Source organism: Lissotriton vulgaris, chromosome 1_1, assembly GCF_964263255.1.
Source record: "Lissotriton vulgaris chromosome 1_1, aLisVul1.2, whole genome shotgun sequence".
NCBI lineage: Eukaryota > Metazoa > Chordata > Amphibia > Caudata > Salamandridae > Lissotriton > Lissotriton vulgaris.
Window position 1 is genome coordinate 318563207 of NC_141685.1, and position 12506 is coordinate 318575712.

Sequence of the window (12506 nt, forward strand, 5' to 3'; positions counted from 1 at the left end):
ATTCAACTGGGCACCCGTGAGGACTGCTGATCTGGCGTGTGACATCCCTGACCAACCCTGCAAACCACTGCTTGTGTGGCGCTGGCTCCGGAGGACGTCCGGTGGCTGCATCAAAGGCCAGGGGCGTGAGCAGTCTGTGGCCATAGGAGGTAACGGCCTCGGGCACTAGTTTAGTTGGTAGAGGTGAGCCTGGGTGCACTGCTGCCAGCTCGGCCTTTCCGTACTGGGCCCTCTGGACTGTGGCAGTGAGATCGGATGGGCGGCAGTTGCCTGCGGTGCTGCGCTCTGTCTGTGCTTGATCCGTCCCCCCTTCTCTTGGTTACTGCCAGTCTGGTGGCCTCTCCAGGCTCGCGGAGGGGTGGGGATTAGGCTCCTGTGCCTGCCATGCACAGGAGGCATATTGCCTCGTGTCTGGGGGTGTGGACACCCCATCCTCTTTGCTTGTCCCGGGGTGTTGCCCCCCTCCCAGTTGGGTGAGGTGTCCCATTGGAGACCGCGCCCGGTGCTCTGCTCCACGAAAGTTTGTGACTCATTGCGCACATGGCCTAATCTGTGATCAGCTGCCCACCGGGCTCCCACATGCCCATCCCAAACAAGTGTCACCACAATACCCTAGCAAGTGGGAGCCATACATAAAAATAGCAGCAGGGCTGAGCTTAAAGTGGTCATTTTGAGCGATGGGGAAGACAGGTCCCAAACAAACCAAACTCCCCTTTGAAAATAAATGCCATACTCGCACCACTGAGGCCAGCTCTGATCCAGACACGGCTCATGGTGCCAAGGACATGCAGGTGAATCAGGAGGAAGATCTTCACGCCATATTGCTAGATGTCCGCTCTAGCATCAAAACAATCAAAAACAAAAAAGACGCCCTCACAACTAATCTCGAAAGAGCCAAGAAAAGAGTGGATTCTGATGAGATATGCCTGGACACAAAAGAGAATGGACTCTCGGATACCGAAGACTTTCAAGCAGAATCCAGATCACAAGTCTCTGACATGGAAAAGATTCTAGCAGTGATAAAAGCGAAGAACGGAGATTTAGAGGCACGGTCTCGGCGCAATAACCTCAGAATTATTGGCCTGCTGGAGACCACAGAGATTCCAAAAACTGAGCCATTCATCGAGAATCTATTGTGCGAACTGTTTAGACCTGTACTCTCATCAGTTATGATCGTTGAATGCGCGCACGTTCACTCAGCCCCAGGCCACCGGTAGGGGCAGCTCCTCGTCCTATTATAGTGTGACTCCTGAACTATAGGGACAGAATGAAATAATAAAAGCCGCTAGAACCAAGAGCCCTATCACTCACCAAGGGAACACACTATCTTTTTTCCCAGAGTGTACGCCCTCTATTCAAGCTGCGCGCAGGGAATTTGTGCAGGTGAAGCGAAAACTAATTAGCGCATCCATTCCGTACGCTATGGTGCACCCAGGTACGCTGAAGATAACGCACGATGACCAGGCACATTTCTTTACTGATGCTAAGGCAACCCTCAAATTCGCAAAGCATATCTGTGTCAAAAATCTGCATTACCAGTCCTGGCAGGGTCCTGACCCTAAGCCAAATCACAGCGATAATGACTAACTACATCACTGAGCTCTGACACACACCGAATCTGTATCTAGTATCATTCTCGCTCCATGAGTACATCTTGGAATTCAAGTTTGTAGCGCCTGCAATGCCCTCACACTGTTTTAAGTTTACTTTATCTTATATGTCATGTTATCGATTCCTCAACCCCTGTTATGACCTGGCCACCCTGCCACTAGGAAGGTTTATGGCGGTGACCCTAGCCCCGCAGGGAGATCTCCCATAGGCTCTTCGTTCTATGTTATCGGGGGGGATTCAGGGAGGCTCTAATTCACAGCATATTTGGGAGGTTAGTGTGGGGGGTGGAAGAGGGGGGTAAGTTATAATTTTTTCAGACATACAGTTACTTTTGCTGCAGACTTGTCTTACTATAGTGTATAACATATCTAGAAGTCAACTTTATGCGCCCAACAATGTGTACTTAAAATCTAGGTCCCTTGGTTTCAGGGGCTTGCCCACGCTCACAATAAAATTGTCCCACAAGGATGCACATCTCATCCATCCCTTCAACAAAATGTATAAGGTAAAATTTACAACTTCGAATATTAGAAGTCGTAACGATTTCAGAAAATCTTGATTGATGCATGCATATTTGATCAGGCATCACATAGATGTGTGCTTCCTGCAGGAAACGCATTTGAAGGGGGTATCGGACCCTAAATTGTGCAATAAATACTGGTGAGAGGTGCAGTCAGCCCCTTACTCGAACTATGCATGGGGAGTTTCTGTGCTGATAAAGCGCAGAATTAGTTGGAAGAGACCACTTGAGTACAGACCGACCCAGATGGAAGGTTCCTTATACTTACTGGCGCGATAATGTCCACAAAAATGACACTGGTGACAACGTATGACCCGAATGTGGATGACCCACAGTTTTTCCTGGAGGTTTGGGTGAGGATAGTGGTGGCTGGAGGTGACACAGTCATTTTGGGGGGGGGATTTTAATGTCCCATTGACTGATGCATTAGATAGAGTAGGCTCTGCCCATAGCCCACACACCAGAGCAGCTTTACAGCTCAACTACATTATTTTAGACCACAATCTCATTGCCATTTGGCGTAGTAGAAACCCTAAAGTCAGGGAGGGTACTTGCATCACCACACACCACAAAGCCTGGTCCAGACTGGACTACTGGCTGGTTACTAGTGATGTGGCCTCCTGGGCCACAGACGTATTGCATATGCCCCATACGCTGTCAGATCACGCCACAGTTTTTTCTAAGTTGGAAGGTACCTCTGACTGTGCCGCGTGCATTCAGCTGGTGCCTCCCACCCCACGCCCTACTAGATGTAGTTTTTAAAGAAGAGATAAGAACCAAAATAACTAATTTCTTTTCCACTAATGAAGGGGAAAGATGCTAAGGCTCGAGGCTACGGTGAGGGAGATAGACCTGGCAGGACCCTTGCCAACACACTCAAACAACATGCTCCCCCCACCTTCAAACCTGAGCTATTAGATGACAATATTACCCGAATAAGGGGACAAAAAGCCAGTCACAAACATCTCACAAAGTTCTACTCCTCTCTATACACTTCGACGCAGCGCATCTTACACCTGGAGCTGCTCGCATATCTTGACTCCATTGAACTTCTTTGGCTAAGTAATGCCCGTAGAGCCTACCTAGGTTTCCCATTCTCAGTGGAGGATATAACGCAAGTCATCTATGGTCTCCTGGGCGCAAAGGTACCCGGACTGGATGGGTTGACAACGTCATTCTACAAAACGTATGCAACTGAACTTGTGCCTCATTGCTGAACATTTATCAGGACTCTTTGGAATGTGATGCACTGCCGCCAACTATGGGTGAGGCGGTGATAATCTCACTTTTAAAACCAGACAAACCGGCCAACCTCTGCGACTCTTATAGGCCCCTGTCTTTGATCAATGTGGACGCAAAGATTTTGGCTAAGTTGATCGCTAACCGGCTACAACCAATCCTATGACTTACAGCCAGACCAGACCAATCCGGTTTTATTCCAGGCAGATCGACTGCCCATAACCTGCGCACCTTCTTCGCTACAATCCATCAAATTGACCCTTAACTACCAGCCATCGCCACCTTTTTAAATGCCACTAAGGCTTTCGATTCCCTGGAAAGGCCCTACTTGTTTACAATATTAGCCAGACTAGGACTCAGTCCCAACTTTATCAATCTAATCAGCTTGCTTTACACTAGGCCCGCCTGAGAGCTAATGGGCTCCTCTCGGAGCCCTTTAATATAAGACATGGCACTAGGCATGGCTGCCCGCTTTCACCATTGCTATTCGTGATAGCGATGGAGCCATCAGCGGCGAGAATTCGGCAGCTACATACAGCCCGAGGCCTTGGGGTCTCTGATAGGGGCCTTATAATTTCCATGTATGCCGACGACATCACCCTATACATTTTCAAACCTGAGGAGAATCTGAATCCTATACTGAGGGTAATACTTAAATTTGGAGGCATGTCCGGTATATAAATTAACGGGTCCAAATAATTAATTCTTCCATTACCTGACGCACCATTAGATATCGACATCGAATATCCACTTCTTTGGGCGTATGGTGCGGTTAAATACCTTGGAGTGTGGTTGAGTAGGGTCCTACAGGAAGTCTGGAACATTGGTTGATTGATGGAATGGCTGGAGAATAAGTCTAAATTCTGGTCCAACTTACCTCTGTCCTTGGCTGGTAGAATAGCCATAACCAAAATGATTGTACTTCGCAAGTTCCTCTATCTCTTTGTAAATATACCTTTCCCCCTCACCAGAGCCTTTTTTTATCTTGCTCCGCTCCAAGCTCATATCCCTTTTGTGTGCTGGAAATCAGCCTAGGATACGCTGTGAGCTTCTGAAGCTTCCGTTGGCGACGGGGGGACTGGGATCCCCAGACCTTGAACTTTATGCACTTTGTGCACAAGCGCAGTTCCTCCATTTCTGGATCTACCCAATCCCATTTCAGCCACATGTTGCCTTCAAAAGAGACGTGGCCCACCCTGTCCCGCTGCGGTATACAAGCCTTACCACAGAACACCTGGCGAGGTCAACACAGTTGAAGCTCTTAGATGGTCCTGGAAGGGTCTGAGAAGGCGAGTTGGTAGCCCACTATTATATGCCCCTTCTATCCCAATTGCACAGCACACACAATTCTCTACACTGCAGTATAAAGGTACTATTGAACGTGCATGCGGGATGGGCATCTCCAAGCTGGGGCATCTCTACCCGCAAGATAAGCTTCTGGAAACACTGCGGAACCAAGACGGCACCCCCATTCCTTTTCTCAAATTATTACTCTATTACCAGCTTAGAGCGACTTGTAAAACTATCCATTCCACTTTACCGGCACCTCCGACAACCATGCTACCGCTAGAAAACCTACTTACCACTCTGTCTCCTAGAAAGCTGATCACCAGACTTTACTATCACACACAATCCAACACCCCACTAATACACCCGAGGGTCCTAGTTAATTGGATGCTAGATCCAGATGGTCTTCCTATGGACAAGCAATGGTCATTCTGCTGCTCCCAGTTGCGTCACCTATCTCCTAACTATAAACTGAGATTAATACAGTTCAAGTTCCTCCATTGAGTGTACTGCACCCCTTCACAACTACACAAGTTTGGATTATGCCAGGACTCAAACTTCCGGAAGTGTATCCAAGAAAATGCCACTTTCCTTCATGCGGCATGGGGCTTTCCAGTTGTGGCTAGTTTTTGGGAGGCAGTTTTTGCCACTATCAGGGCTATCACAGCGTACACTCTTGATGCTGTGCCACATGTGGCTCTTCTGGGGAACATTGAGGAAGCTCTGCCAGAGAAGCGTAGGCTCATAGCGACGATGCTCCTTCTTGCTAAGTGCAGGGTTGTTCTGCACTGGGGTGCACCTCAACCTCTCTGCTTTAAAATTTGGATACAAGACATTGTGTATTGCCAGGAACAGCTAGCTGCGTTCTGGGACCTGTTGCCAATGGCCTCTGCCCCTAAAGATGTCTGGGGGCACTTCATTTAATGGTTTTGAGAGAGAATGGTGGACAATACTGTTGACTCAACATAGCTCATTATCCCCAAATCAGCAAGTGTGACACATTTGCGGGTTAGACATTGATTACTCTGCTACCACTACACCTGAGAGGGTCTGATTACTAGGTAATTCACTCTGCATACATTCTACATCTCTGAGCTGTGACGTTCTGGAAAAGTACTGTAAACCACAACCTTTAATTGCAACCTCCCCAAAGTTAGACCTCCTCTTCAGCATATTGTATTTAGATGTATCTGTGGATGTAATGTACAATGATTGTTAACCATGTATTAGTCTCCATTGTGATATTGGGCCAATGTTGTTACTCATGTGCAGGGTTGACTCCAATGGATGTTCCTTCTCTCCATTTTTTTTTCCAGGTAATTGTTTGTACGATTCACAACTGCAATTCAAGCTGTTTTATGTTTATGTCTGCATACAATTTGAATAAAGGTTAAAAACAAATCTTTGTGACAGAAAAATAGTCAGTAAGGCCAATACCTTACCCTTGACTCGTAGCTTGCCCAGCCAGTCGACCAAGAGCCCATGATTGACAGTATCAAAGACTGATGAAAGATCGAGGAGAATAAGAGCAGCAGCGCCCCCTGTGTTCAGCACAGCCCTTTTCTCCTCAGTGGCATTGATCAGGACCTTTTCTGTGATGTGTCCAGGTCTAAAACCAAATTGAATAGGGTCCAATAGATGATTGTCTGATATGAACTGTATGAGATGTATAATCATTTCTTTTTCCACTATCTTTGGGAAGGAGAGACGTGAAATAGGATGGTAGTTGTTTGCGTAGGCAGGGTTCAATGCCATTTGCACTTCATGGCTCAACCACCCGAATCCCTAGATGATGCTTCTAGACTGCCTTTATCCTATCCACTTTGGTTGGCGATGCTGCAAGGTGCTCCATCACTTTGGTGGATGAGGATGATCCATTATTGTACAATTACAGAAAACTTAAGGAAGCTATGTGTACATTTTTTGCATGACACATTTGTTCAAGCTGTAGATAATGAGTTACTAAACTTAAAACAGGGATCCTCTGATGTATTATATTTCTACCGTCTACCTCATTGTGGTGGAACCTGATTGCCATAATGAAAAAGAATTTCAGTGTTTTACTGAGGGCTTAGGAACAAACTTAAAGATTTGCTATCACAAATCATAGATCCTCCAGAGGATATAGCAGAATTTCTAGACATAGTGGTGAGACTGAATCACTGTCTTCAAGAACAAAGTTCGGAAAAGCAAGAAATCCTGAAAATAGACTCATAGTAGTCTGAATAAAACCCAAGACAGAACCACCACAAACCTCCTGAGAACACAGTAAAACCTTTGCACATAGGAGGGACCAGAGGTCTGCTTACCAAGCAAGAGAAAGAAAAACATCAAAGAGTAAACCAATGTTTGAATTGTCGTAAAACCGGGCACTTTGTGAAAGAGTGTCATTCACGAACCATGATGTCCATGTTTTCCAAACCTAGTTCCATACTCACCTCAGTCACAGTCAGTAAGATGATGGAAAATAAACTGGCTCGATAGGTGATGAGTTCAATCTATCAAGTGCATCACCCTGTTGGCCTCTTGTGCAAAGTTTCACCATCTCACAAATCCTGCAACTTTTAGTTTGGTTCCTTGAAATCAGTGGCAGGCAGCAGCCGTAGTAAATTCAAGAGTAAGAGGCAATTTTATTGGTACACACTTCCTCACAAACTTAGGAACTGAGACCAGGCATAAGGAAAAACCAGAAGAAGTAATATACCAGGATGGGAAAGAATCAACATCAGGCCCCATCCAGTTCACCACAGAACCTTTGAGCATGATGTGTCAAAACTCTCATATGGAATCCATAGGATTTGACCTAATAGATGACCCACAGTTTTGTGTCATCTTGGAACTTTCCTGACTTATTAAACATAATGTACTCAAAAAGAAGGGGGAGAAAGAGGGAAACATAACTAGGCTCACCCTCCAATAGTTAATGTAGACCTGAAAATCCCTAAATCTAGGGATCAAAAACCTAGCCTTTGAAAGGCGTATTTTCCCAAAACTCACTGGAGTTGGAAAACTTAATGTCAGAAAGAAAAAGTTTTCTTTCTTGAGTCCCCTCACTCACCAGGGTTTACCCACGGTGACATGCTTCATCATAGCGGCCATCTCAGTCCACTTGCGGAATTACGTAGGAGCACTTAAGTGATGGGCTATGTGTAGTGCAGACAGTGTAGTGTTGTAGAGTGGGCTGGAAGTGAATTAAAAATACCTATCTAGTGGGCGACGTAGATATATTCTTGCTCCTAGTAGGTATGATCTAAACACGGGGTAGAACAATAGGGGTCCTAATTACAATGGGTTAGGTGTACCTAGTATTTTAAGTCAACATGTTTCAAGCATTCCCCAAGCTCTTCGTCAGGACTACACAGGGACCAGCCCTGTGTTCACCACTCCTAGTTGTTTTCAAATGAGGTAAAGCAAATACTTAAATATTTAAATATGCTGCAACAGTAAAGCATGTGTTAGTACATAAGTATTTGGATATGTCACGCAGTATCTGCAGGGTAAAAAGCACAATTAGGTTAAGGGGTTCCAAGGGCCCCTTCATGTTACATCGTAATCTCTGTAATCTTAATTGGTTGATCTCTGCACACAAAAACACAGTAGGTAAGGTTTTGTAAACATTCGCTGTGCCTTAGTCCAGGATAAATGAAAGAAGCCGATTGGCGTGTCTTAGGAGAAAGTGTTGCAGTTTAAATAAAACGTGAAACACACACAAAAATGTAATAAACAAACAATTACATTAAACATAATCCCCAAATTGATTGGGACAAAGAGTTGTTACCCTAGGGTCACACCACTGCAGAATGCACTGTTACTCACCTGAGTGTAGCCAATGGCAAATTAGAGCGAGTCAGGATCAAAGACCTAACAAAAGTATGTCTATAAATAATGCTCTCCCTGATAAATATTCAGATTTGACTAAAGATTTCAATAAACAAAAGGTAAACATCTTACCCTCACATTGCAATTTCGACTGCAAAATCGGCTTCATACCATAAGCTAAGTTACCCTGTGGTAGGGTGTTTGTCTTGACTGAAAAACAGACTGAATATTATTAACAATACTTTGATGACTACCTCGCAAATGGATTAATTAAACATTCTAAATCGCCAATCTCTTCACCACTCTTCTTTGTACTGAAGAAAGTAGGGGTGCTTAGATGGTGTATAGATTACCATACCCTAAATTTCATTACTGTCAAAAAATGTATAGATTACCGCACCCTAAATGATCTTACTGTCAAAAAAAGGTATCTATTGCCCCTAATACCAGGTTTGCTTGATCAGGTCAGGGACTATGGGCCCAATTCACAGAACTAAGTTAAGACAAAATCCTAAACTTACTACTAATGGTATTTACAGAAGTTAGGATTTTGTCTTAAGTTTGTCTTAAGACAAAATTAAGACAGACTTAAGACAGACTTAAGCAAAACTTAAGACAGACTTGTCTGAAGTCTGTCTTAAGTCTGTCTTAAGTTTGTCTTAAGACAAAATCCTAACTTCTGTGAATACCATAAGTAGTAAGTTTAGGATTTTGTCTTAAATTAGTTCTGTGAATCGGGCCCACAGTAATCTAAACTAAAATGGACTTGCGGGGCATATCCTTTGGTTAGAGTCCTGAGCAGGAATGAGTGGAAAACAACTTTCCAGGAAGAATTCTGACGTTTTGAGTACAAAGTAATGCCTTTTGGGCTATTTAATGCTCCCGCTGCTTTTCAGTTTTTCATGTACAAGGTTCATTGATATATATTGGGTGGCATAGATTGATATTTTAATCTACACTCGATTAAGGGTGGGCGTAGTTGGAGAAGTACTACTACGCAGAACTCCCCAAAGTTGAATAAAAACTCAGTGAATTCGCAACATCGCTCCGCCAGCGGAGACCTCATATATTTTGGGCAAAATAAAAAGTATCTCTGCCTTTAAATGCTAAAATGCATATAGTCATTTCACAAAAGTGAAAGTGATAATTTAGCAAGAGAGAGGTGATGATTTTGGGATCCTCCCTAACCTAGGGAGAGTACCGAGCAGTTGCCTTGAAAACAAAGAGCACATCTTGCTGAACGATTCAGTGATGGTCCCATCCTCATATGACCACCCCAAGCACAGTTATTATGGGCAAAAATACAATCCCAACCAAAGGCCCTGCAAAGCATTATGGGACAAGATTAGCAGTGGGCAGTGAATATTATAGTATCCAATATAAAAATAATTCTACAAAGAGCTGCAGTTCAACTCGTCGTTACTAGGTGTCACTCACAAGTCAAATGCAAAAGCATTGAATCAAGCTGCAGTTCCACTAGTCATTACTAGATGTCACTCACAAGTCAAATGCAAAAGCATTGAAATTATTACATCAAGCTGTAGTTCCACTAGTCGTTACTAGATATCCCTCACAAGTCAAATGCAAAAGTATTGAAACCCTGAGCTGAGAGCTAATACTATAAATTCTACAAAGAGCTGAACTGCAGCTTCATTAAAGGTTTCCAATGCTTTTGTATTTGACTCGTATATCCAGAGGCAATACCCCTCAGGAAGATCACTGCTCCTACAGTGGCCAAGGCCCTACTTGGTGTCTTCTGCAAAATGGGGTTTTCAAGGCGATGCGGGGTGAACGTGGTGTTCACATGTTCATCATTCCTACTCATCCTCAGATTAATGGTCTGGTGGAAAGGTTAAATATTACCCAGGCAGACATGATCATGGGCTTGTCTGACTTGCTCAGGAGGAGATGAAACGTTTTCCTCCCATGCCTACTGTTTGCTTACAGGCAAGTGTCACAGAAGTGAGATGGTTTTAGCCCCTTTGAGTTACTGTTTGGGCACACCATGTAGGGCCTTTGGGTTTTGTGAGAGTGTATTGTAGAAAGCCTCTCAAGGAATCCAAGCAGAATATGCTAGATTATGTACTAGGCCTTAGATCTCTGATGACAGAGTACATAAGCAGAACAAGTAGCAAACTGCTGGCCAGCCAAGAGCTTGTGAAGCACCAGCATGAGCCGAGGGCCACTATGCCTGAATACTATCCAGGACAGATGTTGCGGGTGTTTGAGCCTGTAGCTCACAGGGCCCTCAAGGAAAAATGGACTGGGAGCTATCCAATTTTGGAGAAAAGGGGAAAGGGCACATTCTTGGTCGACCTTGGCAACCCCTAGAAATATCCAGAGGGTCCTTCATGTCAACAGACTAAAACCCCACCAAGACAGGGCAGATATGACCATGCTGATGGTAACAGATGAAGGAGGGGAGGAGGAGACTTTGCCAGACCTCCTCTCCACCAATGTGCAAGATGGGTCATTTGGAGGGGGTTGTACTCTCTCCCAAGTTCCCAAGTTGACAGATCAGCAGAAAAACACCGCAGACATGTGTTGAAGCAGTTTGCTAGGCTGTTCTCCTTGACCCCTGGCAGCACCACTTGGTGTGTCCATGATGTTCATCCTAGTGGCAGCTTATCTGCAAAAAATAAGCTTTACGGGTTGCCTGACCAGGTCAGAGCCAGCATTAAAGCTTGGGTAGCCCAGATGCTGGAGTTTGGGGTAATTGAACCCTCTTGAGCCCTCTGACAGTCCATGGGCCAGTCCAGTGGCACTGGCACCTAAACCTAATAACCAAGAGAGCAATAAAGAGTTAAGGTTTTGTGTGGACTACAGAGGTTTGAATGCAGCCACTAAGACTGATTCCCACCCCATACCATGATGAGCTCATTGATAGGTTGGGGGCTGAAAAGACCCTGAGTACATTTGCTTTGACCTCGAGTTACTGGCAGATTGCCCTACGCCCAGGAACAAAGGAGAGGTCAACAAGTTCCACTCCAGAAGAACACTTTCAGTTCAAGGTACTGCCCTTTGGTTTGAAGAATGCCCCTGTCACCTTCCAAATGTTGGTAAACAGAGTCCTTTTTAGGTTGGAAACTTTTAGTGCCATGGTCCACCTCAAAGAAGTGCCAAAGGTCATAGTTGACCCTGACTATCAAGGCAAGCAAGTGCCAGAAGGTGCAGAGTTCAATGTTGTACTTGGGCTACCTTGTTGGTGGAGGACATGTACAACTTATTGCCCAAGATCCAGACCATACTGGATTGAAGGGCTCCAAAGACCCAGACACTGGTCAGGGCCTTTCTTGGTCTGACTGGGTACTACAGGAGCTTTGTACAGATTTAGGGACCATTGTGGGTCCCCTGTCACAACTTACCTCTAAGAAGGAGCCCAAAAAGGTCACTTGGAACACAGACTGTCAGAAAGCCTTTGACAATTCGAAGAAAGCCATGTGTTCAGCACTAGTGTTACTGGCCCCCGACTACGCAAAGAAGTTTCTGGTTCAGACAGATTCTTCAGAACAAGGGTTTAGGGCAGTGTTTGAACACGTACATGAAGAGGGCCAGGATCAGACAGTTCCCTTCATTGACTGGTGACTATCCCGAGAACAAAGATGGAGTGCAATTGAGAGCAAAGTTTTTGCTGTGGTCTGGGACCTGACAAAGCTGAGACTATGCTTGAGTGATACTCACTTCCATGTTCAAACTGATCAGAGACCTCTCTGATGGCTCATACAGAATCCCATACTGTTGAGGTAGTCCATTTCACTACAGAAGATGAACATGACAGTGAAGCATAGACCCGGGATCGCCCATTCCAAAGCAGATGGACTTTCCAAGTTTTTCCACTTAGCTGATGAGGACTACCAGGGTACAGGTTAGTTACCCATCGCCTTTTGTCTGGGGAGGGAGGCTATATGAGAAAGCCATCCTTTGTGCCCTGATCACCCCCATGTTTTGACTGACACTGGTAATTACTGACTCTGATTGTGCCCGGGCTCTCCTAACCAGGCCCAGGGCCAGTGCTCTGTTTAAAAGGTAT